Source organism: Nipponia nippon, unplaced genomic scaffold (genome assembly GCF_047370975.1).
Source record: "Nipponia nippon isolate SJK-2023a ecotype South Korea unplaced genomic scaffold, ASM4737097v1 scaffold_6, whole genome shotgun sequence".
In the NCBI taxonomy this organism is placed as follows: domain Eukaryota; kingdom Metazoa; phylum Chordata; class Aves; order Pelecaniformes; family Threskiornithidae; genus Nipponia; species Nipponia nippon.
In genome coordinates, this window is record NW_028262380.1 from 1715572 (window position 1) to 1732971 (window position 17400).

The 17400-nt window shown below is 46.9% G+C and overlaps 1 protein-coding gene across 6 annotated transcripts in view; it reads right to left on the minus strand.

The window, feature by feature from the left end:
- The window catches only part of EXOC6B (exocyst complex component 6B), a 305538-nt gene that overhangs the window by 131848 nt on the left and 156290 nt on the right, over positions 1-17400 (minus strand). The window lies entirely within an intron of this gene.

Below are 17400 nucleotides of genomic sequence, written 5' to 3' on the forward strand. Positions count from 1 at the left end.
TAGCGGCCTTAGCTTGGCCGGCTCCTTTCAGAGCATTACTAACTACATCTAATAAAGCTTTAATTGACTACTGCTTTTCGCAACCTCTGACCCGGGATGACAAACAGTGGGGCCATGCTAGCGAAAGGAGGGCTTTCCATCCCAAATGAACCTGGCAGCTTTCAGGGATGCAACGTGCTCGGCTGAATCCGGCAGATGAGAAGTCTGGAGATGAGCATCACCTCGCTCCGTCTGGACCAGAAGCCAGCTTCATCCCACATCAGCCCCTTTTATAGATGCTCCAGTTTTCCCGACAGGAGGCAATGACAACTTGGGGAGAAACGGGAAATTTTTATGGCTTGCGCGATGTAGAGAGGAGTAAGAGAACCAGATCCTGGTGCTCCCCAGCTCCCCAGCCCATGCTCCTGGCTAGCTGGTGCTGTAGAGAAAAGAAGAAACCCACCATTTTCCCCCTCCTCTCCAAGGGATCAACACGAAAGCAACTGGAGGGAGGTGGGGACCAGAAGCAGAAAGCCAAATAACTCTTTGCTTTGGCCATCATCAGGGGTTCCCATCGTCTCGCAGCGGGAAGCCATCAATGAAGAGACAGAAAACTGCCATTAGCAATGTGATGGAAAACTGAAGAATTAAAGACTTAAAGGAAAAAAAGAAAGCCCAGAGCAACTAAAATTACCAGCATAGAATTGCGTCTTCAGCTTGGTGAAAGGGCTGGGTAGCTCACATCTCTACTTCTCCTCTCTCAAAACCAAAGACAAGCCATTTCTGTCGCTAGCTCTGCTCCCAAGATCTTAACCAGGAGCTCAAATGTTTCGCTTCAGAAGCTGGAATCAAGAGTGCTGCATAGCTATCTAAGCTTTCATTGAAAATAAATAGGTATTTCTAATCCTTGTAACTGCAGGAAAAAAAGCATGAAAATGAGAATAAAGTGCCCTTCAATTGCTCAGTCCAGGAAAGAAATACCTTTCCAAATGCCACAAGTTCTTTCCCCTCATTCATGTTTACCTACAGTGGGATAACCCAAAAAAATCAGAAATTGCCAGGTTCAAAAAAGCAGTAGCCTCTGTTCTGCAAAGCAGCTAGAAGTATTTTAACCTCATTCAAATAAAAAAAAGATCAGAAAATTGAATGTCTCTCAAACCCTTGGCAAGACCGGAGCCGTGAGGTCTTCCACGCAGCCGTACGGCTGTGCCCAAGAACTGTCACAGGAGCCAGCCCGCGTCCTGCCCGCACGGGGCTCAGCCAGGTGTTGAGATAACTAAATAAAACCCGAATGTAACCAGCAGGAACAACCAGCTTTCCTAATGCAGGCGTGCAAATGCTACGTGGCGGCAGAGCCCCGGCGCGGCGCCCTGCCTCCAGCGCCGGCCAGCGCCAGACCTGGCGTTACTGAAAAGCAACACAAGAGCAGGGCAAACACGTAATCCAGCTTTTTCCAGCACCGTTTCTCAGTCTCCAGCAACTCCAGCGCAGGGATGACCTGAGCCACAAGCCAAGTCTTTTTATTTAAATAGCCCTTGGTAGATTTCCCCCCCCCCCCCCCCGCCATAAATTTGCCCAATGGCTTCCCATGGAAACCTCTACTGTCCATAAGGCCTTGTGTCAGAGTTTCAGAGAAAACAGGGGGTAGAGACCAGAACAGAGTCTAAGCCTCTAAAAACTAGGGAAAACAGTGCTTATAATTTCATATTCTCTCTTAGATAAATCCAGCTTGCATGACAAAGCTGGAAGAAGCGACTCGTGCGGCCACATGGCTCAGAGGAGCTAAAAGCCACCAAAAACCTCCAACCAAGCCCCAAATCCGGGGGCTGTCGTGGCAGCACAGGCGCTCAGCATACCCGAAGCCTCCCCCACGCCATGGCTAACCACGGAGAATGGGGGCTCAGGTGCTCTTATCTTCAAAGCACTCAATGGGCTGGATGGAGTACACAGAAAACGTCTCCCCCTAAAACTACGGGACAAAGACGGCACCAATAATGCGCCTCTATCTATGCAACGGATCTCCCTCTCCCACCAATAAAGTTTATTTCTGCAGCTGGCAGAGCCTTTGCAGGGGTCTGTCAGGCTGCAAAATGCACTTCTGGAAGGAATTACACCCACCCAAAACCTCATCCCTTCCCAAACGCAAGCAGAGGAGAAGGATCAGATGAAGAACTGATGCTCCGTGCTCAAATCCTGCAGTAAGGCCACTGAAGGAGATAGAGAGAACAAATATCTCTGTACAAAACAGATGGATTCTGTCTTGCAGATAAATTTTAAAGCAAAATCACAAGCAGCACGCCTGGTTTCAAGCACGCTCGTGTTGAGAATTTGCCTTCAACAACTCATTTCACATTTCCCATAGCACCACAGGTTTCAGGGAGCTTTGCAAGGGGAGAAGGGAGAGCATCTCCTCTTTCAAGTTTATTCCCCTGTTAAGAATTTAACCTCTGCACAAGCCAAGGATGACCTGCCATGAGAAAGGGCATTTTCACGTGTATGTTCATCGCTTGCTTTGCAAGTGGAAAAGACAGCGGGCAGCAGCCGGGGAGAGGACGGGGAGACGAAGACCTTCCTCTCTTCCCAGGCTTGATCAAAGTTTCAAATTAGAAACTTGAGATTGCAAATACAACAGCAGATCCTGTGACCCTTCAGTTTCCTGAGGCGAAGTAGTTTCTTGGGCAAGAACTAGGACAGAAGCTCTCCGAGGCAATGCGAAACTCTTTGGCCCACCAAAACGCTGCTGACGGGGCTGATGGAAACGCTCCTCACCCTTACGGGTGCAAGGAGCACACTGCAACGGGAGGATTCTGCTGACCAGGGTCCACCCGGATCCATTTTCTTTTTTATCTAAAATCCTAAAACGTGCTTACCAGCTGACCGCATTAATTCCAGCCCTACACAGTCGTGCTTTTATTTACCGCTTGCTCCCTCAGGTCACCCAGGCTGAGCTCCTGCACCGGGCAGGCGAAGGCACCTCAGCTGCAAGCAGGTACAGAGCTGCACAAGCTCCACACGGGGATTTTGGTGAAATGTAGGGACTTTCAGGGTGAAGCGAGTTCTCCTAATGTGACAAACAAGTAGCCACAGTAAATGTTCCAAGTAATCCAAGATGCGAACTCCACTTCAATCCCATTTTAATAGGTTTAAATGTTAACCAGAAATGTGTTTTCTTTTCCATTTAATAGCGGTAGAAAAATTTAGTGTATTTGCTACTGCTCAGTCATCAGTTTAGAGCTGCTGGGTTCATTTAATGAGAGCTAGGGAGTGCAAGGTTTTCAGTTTCTGCTACCCAAGTATCATTTGCTTCGTTGTTCTGCTCAGCCTGGGGACTGGGTACCACAGCTTTTCCTTAAACTAGACCAAGCAAAAGATTGCTGCTCCAGTCCAACACACGATTAAACATCACATCATCCTAGTTAAAGAGAGGTGGTTTGCTTGTATACACACCGAACACATGGCCAACCTTTTAAAACAGTATTTTTGTATTTATCAAATCAATTCTCGATATTAAAAAAAGATACGTTCATCCAGAAAGAACATAAAGAAAGACTCAAATACTTCAAAATATTTCCCTTGGGGGCCTTTTCTGATCTTAAAAATTTTGCTTTTTAATAGCTAGGAAGAAGAAGTACCCCAAATCCGGAGTTGCTGTGCCTGACAAATGAAGTGAAGCACAGAGCACACGGAGCTGTAAAAGGCGAGAAGGACATTAAACTTTTCTGAGATGACAGCTCGAGCTTTCACAGTTCCTCGGAGTTAATGCCCCTCCAAAGGAGGAGAAAGCAACATGCACAAATTAATATTTGTTGGAAAGTCTAATCTTCTCCCCTGATTAATAGTCAAAAGTTTATCTCTGAGGGGTAGCAGCGCTACAGAAGATCCAACGCAGGTTCATACCCCGACGACCAGTGACACCGATAAAAAGTCAAACACAAACCCTTTCTCCATATTTTTTAATAGCTTTGATTTTGTTTTCAGATGACAAAATACATCAAGTAACAGCGTACTTTTCTAAAAGTTACGCCAATGACCAGGACCATACACAAATATACCCCTTCGGTCTTCCTGGCACCTAACGGAATATTTCCCGTAACGGCCCCAAGGACAGATATGCCAGAGGCCTCCTCCTGCCGCAAAAAGGCTTTTCTAAATCAACCTCATTTGTGCTTTTAGACTTCCCAGCCATCTGCATATGTGTCCTGAGCATCTGATCCACCTGCTCGCACACCAATCAACCCAATCATAGAATCATAGAATCACAGAATCGTTAAGGTTGGAAAAGACCCTTAACATCATCGAGTCCAACCGTTAACCCAGCACTGCCAAGTCCACCACTAAACCATGTCCTTGAGCACCACGTCTACCCGGCTTTTAAATACCTCCAGGGAATCTTCTCCCCAGTATCCCCATGGACACAAGCTGGTCCACGCTGGGTCATAAAACAGCTTGAGTCAGGGATGATGGGTTTCTTGGTTGTGGGCAATGACGTTTTTGGTAAGACTGAATGTTTTTAGATGGTGTGACATTCCACAAGGCACAGAAAGAAAAGCTTCTCCAAGCTGAAGTTGCCCAGAATTAGTCCCTCACATCCCATAAACCGACAGATACCCAAGCAAAGGGATACTGATTTCAGAACAAAGATCCTAAAAAGGATTTAACGTTCCCTTGGCACTTCGCAGCCTTCATATCGCCCATAAAACCAGTCACATAGCGTATATCTGTCCACATTGCTTCTCAACCTTAGAAATTTGAAAATACACCCGAAATATAAGATGTTTTGACATTTCAGATTAAGGGCAGCCACCTGGCAGAGCAATTCCACCAAAGCACCATCCCTCAGCTCCGAAGCAGAAGAGCACAAGACCCAGCAAATGTCAGAGCAGGGCTCAGCCTTTCCCCGGGTCAGGCTCGCACGGGGACACATACGTTCATCTCGGCTTCAACTAGCCCTGTCTCTGCAACGTGAATAATAGTTCCTTACCTCCCAGATACAATACGTGGGTGAATTTTTTCTAGGGGAAACCATAAAAGAATGTGTAACTCCTTAAAGAGACCCAGGGCTAAGATACGCTTATATTAAGGAGCTTCTCTCAAATACCAGCATCCCCCACATAAACCCTTACTCTGCTGCATAGGATACAACGTGTACATAGGAAGCATCATTCCAAGCTTTTCTGAGAGCCCCAAGTGCGCTCCTATTTTAGTAGCTAGAGTGGAAACTTCACCCATTTTGCACCGAGCCTTTCTTTCTGCGCAACCCCTCCTCCTGCAGAGCCAAGCCCTTGGGTCCGGAGCACCCAGCCCCACGCCGGCTGACAGGCTCCGGGCTGGAGGAAGGCAATCGCCAAGCCCCGCACCGGGCAATGCTCTGAAGAAATCGCTGCACGCTCAAACAATGGGATATTTGTCAAAGTACAGCTTGATCACCAGCAATCATCTGTTTTTCATAACTACATTTGACCTAAACTGAATTGACTGAACAAGTAGCCTGTGTTTCTCATTCTGGAAAATACGGCGGCGCAGCTCCCTCTCCAACCCCCCCCCCCCCCCCCCTTTTAAGTCATACGTTTGAAAAGTTACAAAGCGATGATGTAGACAGATATTTCCTCATTATAAACAGCAGCAGCTAAACATTTTCAGGTTGCATTTTTGGCGATCTCCTCCCGTTCCAGGTGACCTGCAAGGTTAAGCGCACGGGGACGTGCCTTTCTCCTCCGCTTGCTTTCAATCCACCCTCTCTGCAAAGAAAAGCACAACCCAACACTTCCCAGTGTAAAACGAGCAGAGAGGGTTTCTAACCGTGTGCTCTTTTCATAACATATTTAAAATTCATTAAAACTTTACAATGAATGAGCTGCCAGGGAAAAAAATATATTCAGGACAAGCCCACAGAGTCTTCCATGCGAGGCCACCGTGCATAAAACCTCTGGGAAGCAACTGCTTGTCGAAGCAAGCTCGCGCTCGGGGTTGAGGAAGGAAGGAAGCGGTGGAAATCGGTCACAAGCTTTGCAAGGAAGGATGCATCCCCAACAGCTAATCAGCTCTTGTCAGGGCTCCCATCAATTAAGGGAAAAAAAACCCTTCAAATTTAAATAGAGTGCAGAATGAGTCCTTGAGGAAGATGAAGGACAGGTCCGGAGTGAGGCAAAGGAGCCAAGGGAAGGGGAAGGTGGAAGCAAAACGGACTGAGAAGAAGGCAATCTGCAACAAATCTCACCCCTTGTTTACAGCCTGCCTAACATTGTGTGGTTTAAGCTGTGTGTCTCCTACCAGAGGGCTAATAATCACCAACAGACAGGGTGTGCATTAATTGCAGAGACACACGGGGAAAAAAAGTCCCTAAAATGGGATATTTTCATGAGGAGACAGTACTGTACCGCTAGATGATTTGAGTTCAAAGCTCTCGCCCTCCCTGAATCCGAGCACGCACTCGGGAAGGAGCAGAAAAGCACTCGTCCCGCACACCCCGCTCCAGCAGAAAAACGCAGCTCGCTCCTAAGACCCTGCTATAAAATGTTGGGGCTGGAAACTTACATTTGCTTATTTGGTTTTTTATTCTTCCATCGCAGAAGGTGAGGGAATGGTCAGGGAGCACAGAGAAATAAAAACAAGATAAACTAATAAACAGGTCTCCTGTTCCAAGCGCTGCTGAGGAGCGGCACATCCAGTATGAGCTGCACCCTCCGTACTGGGAAAGAAGTCATGGCCTAGCAGCCTGTTTCCACGTTTGACAACTAGTTTTTTGCCTCTTTTTAAGGCAACGATCCATACAAACCGAATTCAAACAGGCACACGGGATGCTGTACAGTCTGCTCCCAACCAGAAGCGGACCAGCATGACCCTCTGCTTTGACCAGCTCTCAACTCTGCCCACCTAAACCAACACCTATGTAATAATTATGGGTTTATAGAAAACAGTGAAGAAGCCAAAATGAGAGCCAAAATTTCACAGCAGTGAAACAGCTGTGTTACACAGAGACGTAAGCACAAGCACCAGCGCTCGGCTCATTGGAGCAGAACAAGAGTTCCCCTTCCTCCTACCCATCACCCGTGGAGCTCTGTTGGGTGAAATCTGCCTTTGATTCCTCTGCTCCCTGAAAATGCAGGTGATAGAACTGGAAGGAGCGACTGACAGAGACCCAAGGGTCATGCTGCCATCCAGAGGGACCCGGGCAGGCTGGAGAAATGGCCCAACAGGGACCTCATGAAGGCCAACAAATGCCAAGTCCTGCCCCTGGGGAGGAACAGCCAGTCCCAGGCACCAGTACGCACTGGGGCTGACCAGCTGAGAAGCAGCTTGGAAGGAAAGGACTTGGGGGTCCTGGTGGACACCAAGTTGACCATGAGCCAGCGTTGTGCCCTTGCAGCAAAGGAGGCAATTGGACAACACCCTCAGACATATGGTATGATTTTTGGGGTTGCCCTATGCAGGGACAGGAGTTGGACTCAATGATCCTTGTGGGCCCCTTCCAACTCAGGATATTCTGTGATTCTATGACTGCTCAGCCTGGAGAAGAGAAGGCCCAGAGGAACCCTCTCAACGTGTACAAGCACCCGATGGCGAAGTAAAGAAGGCAGAGCCAGACTCTTCTCAGTGCCTGGTGACAGAAGAAACCGAAATACAGGAATTTCCATTGAACACAGGAAAACACCTTTTTACTGTGAGGGTGATCAAACACTGGAACAGGCTGCCTGGAGAAGCTGGGGAGTTTCCATCCCGGCTGGACATGGTCCTGAGCAACCCCACTCCAGCTGCCCCTGCTGCTGTGGGGAGCTGGACAAGGCATCTCCAGAGGTCCCCTCCAACCTCTGTCTGCGATGCTGTGAAGATGGACCCAACAGTAGCTTATAACGTATATACACGTGGCCACCCCTACGAGGCAGCGTGCACCCATTTAGTTAGAGGGTCTACACACAAAAAGATTACGAGGTTTCCTACCCAGCAGCAGCTGTAGAAAACGCGCTCTGTGGCACACCCAAGCTATTACTACAGTAAAGAGTTTGCTATACAGTTCCATGGATGTCCTTTCATTAATATTTGAAATAATTACCAGGAGGAAGAGGCACGACGTTTTAAACTATGTTATTCCTTACAATTTTTCATCCTGGAGGATTCCAAGGCATTTCAACACCATACAACCACGGCTGGGGCAAGACAAGCTGGAGGTAGTAAAGCCAGGAGAGAAGATTTAAAGGCAAAGGACAAACCCCTGCTCTCGTAACAGCTCTTGTGGGTTGCTCAGTGTCTGTGAGTAGATGACTAAGTCTTTGCAAAGCGAGGACACTAGAGGATCGTAAGTCACCCAGACCTCCAGGTACCAGCTTCAAATGATAAAAGAGTTGAGACACCTTTCTCAGAAGCCAAACCTCTCATTCCGAGGGATTCAGGAGAGCAGCGCCAAGGAAAACCTCCCCGAGGGCAACGCTCACCTTCTGAACATGTTGCACATATCCCTGCTTTTGTACACAGCAATTATCAACCCCCTGAATCGGAGCTTTTCCATCACCCTTTATAAAACACAACCCAAGCTGCCTGTTGATCTCTGAACTGAAACAACTTTTTGTGTTGGGATGGAGGTCTGCACGCTTCCCGTCTTCCCGCTGCGAGACCACGGCTGCCCCGCAGCAAGCGGCTCCCGTGCCGCGCTCCCGGAATGCGAAGGCAGCGTTTGTTCATTGTACAACTGCCTTGTTTCCACATTTTCCTGAACAAAGGACTGAAATAGGGGATATATGCGTCATAAGCCCGTCCTGAACATTGCTCACCCTTTCCTGCACAAATATTTGTAAACAGATTGAGAATTAATGTCCAGCCAACTCAAGACCCTTCATAAAAAAAGGGTTTTATTGAAAACAGGATGGCAATCATTTCCCAGATATGCTGCATATAGGCCTTTAAGATGAGAAACAACATACATAGCAGGAAAACAGCAACTGCAGCTGTGCACCGAGCCATTTTCTGAGATGCATAAAACATGGTGGCTTATTATTTTACAGCCCCCTCCTCCCCCACAAACACACTCTCCTCTTAAAAAAAAAAACAAAAAAAAAGAAGTTTCTGGTCAGCACATGATAATTCCCCCGGGGTTAATTTATTCACAGAATACACAGCTTCACTAACACGAATAGCTCAACAGTCCTCACGCAGTAAGATCTTCCTAATGCCTCTTTTTATAGCAGTCTTCGAGAGTCCACATCTTACACACACTCTGCCGAGATCCAGTTTGAAGCCCAGGGTGACTACAATACTTCACAGCCCAAGGGAAGACGGGGCCAGTAAATCTCACAGCTCTGCTTCCATCCACATCTTATTACTTGTGCTTCTCAGTGATTTCCGTGCACGGAGTCCGGAGGCAATGCCACAAAGGGCAAGATGCTTCACTTCTAAGAGGGGTTCCTCTGCTCTCCCTCCGATTTTGGGGATAGTCAAGAGAAACTGGATCTGATTCAAATTTGGGGTCTAGTGTTATGTTGCAATATCTTTCACATGTCACTATGAACTGGCACCGAGAGTGCCATTTATTTATTTTTAGGAGCAAAAATAAGTCCTAAACATTGAATATCAGCATCAGCCCAGTGGAAGTGTCACTCGTGATCCAGCTGCAATAAAAAAGGTTTTAAAAGTGTTATGCAAGAGCAGCTGTAGAGATACTGGTGTACTGCACATTGAAGCAAGGCCAGCAATGGCCACCAAGGGAACTGAGGGAGCTGGAGCACACAACACGTGAGGAAAGGCGAGGAAGGAGAAGGGTGAGGAAGCATATCGAATGCAGGATTACAGGGCAGATGGAGCCAGGCTCCCCTGGGAAATGCACAGCAAAAGGAGAGGTAAGAGACAAAATGCAAAAAGATAAATTAAAATTAATTTAACAGGGGAAAAAAAAAATACAGTAAGGGTGGGCAGACACTGGAACAGGGACCCAGAGAGGGTGGGCAGCCTCCACCCATGAAGAGCCTCAAAACTCAACTGGATGTGGCTCTGAGAGCCCTGATGTTATTTCAAATTTAGCCCTGAGTGGAGGGTTTGACCGAAGTCCTGCACGCGTCTCTTCCGGTCTAAATTATTACGAATCTATAAGCAGAGGATGAGAGAAGAGTGGGAACGCTTGTTAGAGATTTCCCATTCTGTTAAACTGAGTTTTACCTTAGAAAACTCAATGCTCTTCAGGGAAATTCTTTGCAAATCAGTGCACTTCCGTCTCTATCACTTGTTATTTTTGAGATATCACCACCTCTGGACACCACCACAAAGTTCTCCGGGGTAGCTGAGGCATTTTCCAAACATTCCCGGGACCCTTCTGAGCCCCAGCGCCCGGAAACGGAGCAAATCTTAGGCAGAGCCTTCCCACACTCACACAATACAAATCGTGGTGTCGGTCTTTAGGGTCATTCACCTGGCTCGTATTCTGCACCACTCAAGGTGAACATCTCGTAACAAAGCCAGTCCTGATCATAGAGCTCCCTAGAACCAAAGACCCCATAGCAGTTAAAATATCATAAAAGAAGACATGCTCCCAACAAGTGGAAAAAGGTCAATGCTGCAATAAAGGCAGAAAAGATGATCTGAGGAACTACAGCATGCTCAACCTCGCTGCAGTCCCTGGGGAAGTCATCAGCTGAGTCCTCCTGCGACACATTTCCAGGAATATGGAGGAGCAGGGGACTGGGGACAACCAGCACGAATTTAACAAGAAGAAGTTATGCCGATGATCTGATTGTCTTACAATAGCCTGAGAGGATTTATGGAGGGGAAAGCAGTGGGTGTCATTGACTTTAGTAAGGCTTTTGACGAGCTCTTGCACAATATTCCTGAATCCAAGTTTGGATGTCACAGTCTGGATGAGTGATCAGCCGGATGGGTAAGTAACTGGTTGGGTGGTCATGCTCAGAGGGTCGTGGTTAACGAGTTGTACCCAACATGGGAGCTGGTAACAAGTAGGGAACCACAACGGGGTCTGTGCTGGGACCTGGCCTGCTTGACATCTTTATCAGTGACTTGGAGGAGGCAACAGAGCACAGTCTCATGCACTTTGCAGATGACACCAAACTGGGGGGAAAAGCCAATACGCTCGAGAGCAGGGTCACCATCCAGAGGGTCTCGACACGCTGGAGGAGTGGGCTGACAGGAACTTGATGAAAATAAGGAAGGAGAAATGCCAAGTCCTGCACCTGGGAGGGAAGAACCTCCTGCAACAACACAGACTGGGGACTGACTGCCTGGGGAGCAGCTCTGTGGATGAGGACCAAGAGCCTTGGCAGCCAGCAAGCCAAACATGGGCCAGCTGTCTGCCCTGGCAGCAGAGGCGGCCAAGAGCCTCCTGGGCTGTATTAACAGGAGCAAAGCCAGTAGATTGAGGGAAGCGATTATCCCCCTCTACGCAGCACTCGTTAAGACTGTATCTACAGCCTGCATCCAGTTTCGGGCCTCCCAAATACAGGAAAGACACCGATAAACCGGAGCGAGTTCACTGGAGGCCACCAAGATGGTTGGGGCTGGAGCACTTGCCCCACAGGGGGAGGTTAATGGAGCTTGTTCAATCTGGAGGAGGGACTGCTGCGGCGGGACCTAACAGCCACCTTCAATACCTACGAGGAGGTCACGGAGCAGAATAAGTTGCCCTGAGAGGTTTTGCAGTCTTGGTCCTTGGAGTTTTTCAAGACCAGACTGGATAAAGCCCTGAGCAACCTGGTCTGATCTCAGAGCTGCCCCTGCTTTGAGCAGGAGGTTGGACCAGAGACCTCCTGAGGTCCGATCCATCCTGAACGATTCAGCGAAATACATTTCCTATGGTCAGGACTAACAGAGTCAGCTTCTTACCCTAGCCACTAAGGGTGGAATGGGATTGAGTGAACCAGGAGGAAATCAGCATGAAATGTAAGATATCAGTATATCTTCAGGGAGTAAGTGACTGTGCAGAGATTTGCAAAGCCCTGGGAAAGCACGGCTGCTGTTCCTAACCTCAGGTGACAAGAAGTCTGCATCCGGGCTATTGTAGTAAACCTCCCTTTTTTTTTCCTCCCCTCTAACATGTCTGTTTTCCAAGCTGAATATTTTAAGAATCAAGGCTGCCTGTGATCATATCTAGCCAGCTTAGAATGAACGCTGATTTCTTTGCTGCTTCTTTGATCGAAGCCAAGTGGTTTTCTCATGGGTAATAAGGTCACAGGGTTAAAAGAGCAATATGACAATTACAAAAGTTAAATCTATTGCCACTACAGACAGACACACTGCCCAGGGTCCATTAGCACGTAGTACAGAATGGTTATCACAGGTCACTGACACCAGTTCACTCTAATGGCTTTTCCTGTGTCCTTATCAATCCAGTGCACAAAGTGTCTCACCCTCAGCCTTTCCCTATGATCTCAGTGCTGTGTTTATAGCTATCTAACTCCACCAGGCACCAGTGGGTCAGCCAAGTCAGCAGACAGTGAGATATGCCAGGACACAACGATGGGACAATCTGCAAAGTGTCTGAGATGAACAAGGAGTTACCAGAGACTTCGAGAAGGGAATTTTTTCCACTGCCCTCCCACCCCACCTACCCCCCCCAAAAAAAAAAAGTTTTAAAGTTCCCAAAGACACCGAGGGAAAACTTTACAACCCTGCTCTCAAAAACAGAAGCAAACCACAGACTTTCCATGGTACAGTTTGTGTTTCGGTATCAAATAAAAGAAACAACTAGTGTTACAAAGAGAAAAAAAGAGAGATGTTTTCATATGAAAGAGAGGGTTGGGTAGCTCTTATTATTTGAATTGTGGTTCCTATAAGAGGCTTTCTCATCCCTTGAAAGGAGAACTTCAATTGTTTCGCCCCGTTACCAGAGAACAAAGGTTTTGGTGGGGATGCTGGAGCCCCCCTCACCCCCGCAGAGGTGGGGAAGGGGCAGGAACGAGCGGCTGCGTCACAGCCACCGCCGGCAAGCAGATGAGCAACCAGCCCGCCAATTTATTAGCCCACAAAGGCAGAAAAAGGAGGATTCAATGCAGGCAGCACAATCGCTAGCACGCTTCTAAGAAGAATATTAAAAAAAAAAAATTATTCAAGTGGAGGGCTGGGAGGAGACTAACGATCCGCCGCCGGATTTGCGGCATCTCCCACTTCAAACGAAATCTGCTCGGCTTGGAGATCCCAAGCGGTGTTTCCCATCCTCGGCCAAACGGTTCACCTTGAGTCCCTGAGCCGATGAACCCCCGCGCAGCTTCTGCAATCCAAATGTTAGCAATTTCAGCGATAAGCAAAAATAAACCCTAGTTTCTCCTCCCAAGGCCATACTGGCTCCGCACAGCTAAGAGATATAAAACACGATTTTCTTACTAAAACAGGCAAGTGAAAAAGTACCAAGCGGATACACTCTATGCACAATGCACGCATTGTAATATAGGAATTTAAAGACGTTTCTACATTGATTATTTTTAGTAAAGCGGGAGGTTTTTTATTATTTGTTTTACATTTTTTTACCATCCCTAATGTATTTCGTGCATCACAGCAGCTTTAGGGTTAGAGAGGCTTGGGGTAGAAGCAATCCAGCAGATAAAAACGCCAGTGGCGAGATACGACAAATTTATAGTAAATACCTGTCAACTGCTATTTATCTAAATTATCCAGCTCTGGGATTCTCCAGAAATACTTCATCAACGAGGAGGCAGCTACAGTTTTAAGTCTGTATTTACATCAGAATCTGCTCTCTTTTTCTTTTTTTTTTTTTTGGACACTTGTTCTTTACCCTAAAATGACCCCTTTGTAGCTGGGATCAAAGAGCTGGGAGTGTCAATACCAGTGTCTTCATGAACATGTTAAGAACCCCAAAGTAATTGGTAACCAATTAGCATAAAGCTAAAAAAACCCACCTAGCTAAGGCAAACCCTAAATGGGTACTAACAGGCAACAGCACTGGCTGAAGCAGGAGCTTAAGCGACTTAAATCACCGTCAGCTGCCCTTCAGACAACTTCTTGGGAGCACCCTCCGTGCAAACCACACCGACCGTTTTTGGCTTTTTTTTTTTTTTTCTTTTAATTCCTTTCTGCTCTTCGTTCACTCTTTGCTCTCTGCCTTGCTACGGCTTACGGGAAACATGAAACAAAAACTGCTTTTCATTTTATGTTATGTAAAGCAAAGCCATTCCATGTCTTGGCCTTGAAATACAAGGCACCCAACAGCTGTTCAGATGCTCTAGCAGATAAACCATCTGGCCCAAACCTCACCTTTCCTAATTTATTTTGGATATCGATCAAAGCAACTCGAGCATTACATAGACTTTGGTCAAAGACAACATGAAAGATAAAAAACATCAATGGCAGAATCACTTCACTGAAATATCCTTGTTTCTTCTTTATATAATAATATTACCATTTTCAACAAACTTCTCTATTAACTCAAGGAAAAGATACACCTGATACCAACAGCCCAGCAGCCTCACCACGCTGCAGATGAATGTCCTTAAATAGTACATCCCTGCTGAGCAGAAACCAAGTGGGGTTTAGCGTTTACGACCAGCTAAAACCAGACACGGACGTTGGCCAACCGACCAAGGAGAGCAGGACGGGCCCCGAGACTCGCGTGTCCTGGCTCTGCCGCTGTCTCCCCCCGAACCCTTTTATATGATGCTCCTGACATCTGAAAAACCACCATATCCATGGTTCCAGCTAGTCTTTTTTTTTTTTTTTTTTTTTTTAATTTTCCTAGGTAAAGAACAGTACACACTTGTCTAATATTACCGGGATTCCCACCGAGACATCGAGGTTGCTCAGTGGTTACCGATTCATACCAACTCGAAACCAAACCTGTCATCTGAAAAGCCTTTTTTTCATGCAATTCAGAGTATATTCGCTGCATGCAGAAACCACAGGCAGGGTAAGGACTTCTTCTAGGCACTGTTTACGGACATAAACCCAAACCATGAAATCAAAGGGTTATTTGAGCAAAGAAGGGTTATCCGTGTGTACAACTCCGTGTATAATACACGAATACGCTCTTGTGATGTTTTGTTCGATATCTGCAGATATTCAAAGCCTCCCCTACGCCCATTTCTTCCTCAAGACACCGTCAGCCGGCCCGTTTCTCACAAGAAAAGGAATCGCCGATGAATAGTCCCATAAAGCATCCCACCAGAGCCTGTCCTCCCCGGAGCCGCCACCACGCCAAGGTCCAACTCTCAATTAACCCCCGCCTGACCTTCCTTCACTTTCTTTCTCCCTCCTCTGCCCTTCCTGAGAAAGTTCAGCGTTTCCTGGAAAAGTCTCCTTGCCTGTTTGATATTGTACTTCGCCTTGGTTGCTGAAGGAAGGATTTACAGGTGCCTGGCCCCCTCTGTAAGACCATGACCGAAGGCTGACCTCCCGTTACAATATGTGAACTTCTGCCCTGCTGATAAGGCTGGCAGATATGAGTAGGATTTTTCAAATAATCCTTTGGGAATTTATAAGCAGCACAGCCATAAAACCGAGGTGACTGGAAGGTCGATTTCACTAAAAATAATAAATATCTCAATGTTTATTCAACGTGGGCCTTTTTAACTGCAGGCCAAGCATTTAGATAACGCTATTGTAAATGACAAATATTAGGATTTTTTGGTAACTATTACATTATGATCCTTCCGTCTGACACTGATGTGGCCGTTTCCCTCGATGCTTGCTGGATCTCTGACATTGTTCAACCCAAGTTGGGCCTAGAAAGCCAGGGCAGGATTCAATCACAGGTCAGGAAAAGGGCAATTTTCTTTTCAGGAGCCTTTACTGCAGCCGGTTACCTTTTTCTCTTGCTCCTGTCTCACCAACACACCTTTAGAGCTCTGCTGTGTATTTTTTCTCATTACTAGGGCTTTTGGCTGAAACAGAGAAGGAGCAGGGGGAGGAGGGCTGGACGATCTCGGCTCAGGACGGGGGACGCGAGCCCACTGGCATGAAGCCCCTGCACCGGGTTTAACCTCACCACCACCAAGCCCACAGCACTCTTCCCACCTCCAGCAGAAGACAATCCCATCCAGATCCACCACAGAGCGCTGGCCATGAAACCCGTCTTCTGGCAGCAGCATCTCCCTAATACGCTTCGGAGGAGCGACTGCTATTTCAGATTAAAAAGCCAAGCAACGAGACAACAACAAAGCCCCAGCGTCGAAACGAGACCATTTCAAACGTGCAAAACCCTTCTATCCACCAGCGAAAGCTCTTCATCCCTTTCATAACAGCTTTATGTATAAATACCCAACGAAATAAATACCCAAAGAAATAAATACCCAACGAAATAAATACCCTTGCATTAAACAAATGCACGTAAGCTACACAAATAGGATTCCTAATCCTGTTTTCATTATACATATTCTTCACTGAAGTTTCTCCAAATAAAGTGACACTTGGAAATCCACAAAGCATTTCAGACCAGTTGTAATCTTCAATTAGCACACTCCCCGAACCGGGCTCCCAGCGCCGGGCTCGAGGAGGAGGGTTTTGTCCAAGATAAACAGAGTAACACATTTTGGGTAGGTTCACTTTTTCATTCCAATAAAATATCATGGCAATGTAGCCAAATTACATAATTATTAACAGATGAGGGCACAAGAAGATGTTATATAAATGCTTTTTATGACAATTCTTTTCCTTTCGCAGATTCATTTGTATGGATTGCTGGAGAAACTGGCTTTAGAAGTGCCTTAAAAACAATTCTCTCTCAAGCCTGGCTTGGCCGTGGAAAGGGAGGAAAGCTGCGAACAGAGCGCTCCTTTCATCCGCTGCCGGGGCTCCAGAGGGCTGAACCGCGGGAGGAGAGCCCCCCGAAACCGCCTCTCTCCCAAGGACGCGAAAGAACGGAGGCAAACAGCACAGGTTCTTCGGGTCCGTGGATGCAAGGCTCGGATGCTGCTGGAAGCGTCTTAGACATTAAAAGTTGAAGGGTAAGCTACAAAGGGCATCTTATCTGCCCTTGTATAAATAAATAAGTTAAAAAATCAATACCTTTCGTACTCGTAATGCCTAGGAGAAAAGGCAGCTCATCTAGCAGGCTGCATCTGCAGAGATGGGAGCTCTCTTGAAAAGTTCTCAAGCACACGACTCGGTTCAGAGTAACACTTTTCAGCCGATAGCCAAACACCAACACGGAACGGTTTCAGTTCGGTCGCATTTTTCAGCGCACACAAAGCCTAACTATGGGGAAACTGGGAGCGATACAGTCAAATGGTGGATTTGGTGGGACAGCAGCAAATCTGCTCCTGCCAATGTCTGAAGAGCAGCAAAGTTCTCTTACGCGCAGCAAACAACACCTTTAAAACCAATTTCCCCCCCACAACTCCTCCATTTGCATTGAATAATGAAGCTGCTGTTGTCAAAGAAGAATTCTCAGAGGAAAACTGTATGACCAAGAAATACATATATCATAAACCCAGGGTCTGCAATACTTGAGGAAAATATCTCTTTATGTTTCTGTGGCCT